Source organism: Micropterus dolomieu, unplaced genomic scaffold, assembly GCF_021292245.1.
Source record: "Micropterus dolomieu isolate WLL.071019.BEF.003 ecotype Adirondacks unplaced genomic scaffold, ASM2129224v1 contig_5861, whole genome shotgun sequence".
Classification (NCBI taxonomy): Eukaryota; Metazoa; Chordata; class Actinopteri; order Centrarchiformes; family Centrarchidae; genus Micropterus; species Micropterus dolomieu.
Genome location: NW_025734850.1, coordinates 1 through 871, shown reverse-complemented (window position 1 = coordinate 871; position 871 = coordinate 1). Strand labels below are relative to the sequence as shown.

The window sequence follows — 871 nt, the reverse complement described above, 5'->3', positions numbered from 1 at the left end:
GCTCATAAGAGGACCAGGGAAGACATGGGGCTGGTGGCAGAAGACCCTGTTGAAATAGGGATGGGCCAAAGAACCAGCCCATCCGTTGGACTCAGGAGGACAGTGCCACGCCAGTTGTGACACTGTGGCGCAGGCGTAAATCTCCTACTCACCCTCCCGATTTTGTGGCTCCTGGAACTCCATGACTCCATGTTCATGTTCCACAGGTGCAGAAGGGAGCTCTCTTGCTTTTAGCAGGGAGTCCTTAAGTCGGCCACCTCTTCTTTTTACAGTAAAGGTCCGAGCCGGGTCGCTTTACGTTTCTTTTTTACATAGGCCTGGAATGTCCGATGCAATGGCAACTCACTCAGCATGCTTGAGGTAGCCCGCTTTCTTCAGGAGAGTTTGGGTTCTTCTGTTTGTGATCAGAGGAACAGGCATTTTACGTGGCCATATGCTATGCACAGGTGGAAAGTGGCAACCTTAGCTTGCGAGAGATAGTGGAATTTATCTGCAGTACATATGCTATGCACAGGCGGAAAAACGTGAAGTGTAGACTTGAGTTCAGTGCAAGCGGCGGTGTACCGACGAGAACGTTTCCTTGGACAAACTGACCTCATTTTTTCCAAAGGAGCCAGGTATATTTGTGACATGGCAGACTAAAGGAAACTATCCTGCGACGAGGATGGGATTCGAACCCACGCGTGCAGAGCACAATGGATTAGCAGTCCATCGCCTTAACCACTCGGCCACCTCGTCTGCTGCTGGCTCCTTTTTGCAGTGAAAGTCGAATTCAGGCCACTTACAGTTGGTTTTGTCTATTATTGGAATGGCGTGGCATGGAGGGGAGGCAGACGGGACGAGTGAGGTGCCTGCTCCCCGCACAGGGGAA

At 51.4% G+C, this 871-nt stretch overlaps 1 non-coding gene across 1 annotated transcript; it reads right to left on the bottom strand.

Moving 5' to 3' along the window:
• Window positions 1-656: 656 nt before the first annotated feature.
• trnas-gcu lies at window positions 657-738 on the bottom strand. The gene has a single exon. It is a non-coding gene; the product is annotated as a tRNA-Ser (tRNA).
• Window positions 739-871: the final 133 nt, after the last annotated feature.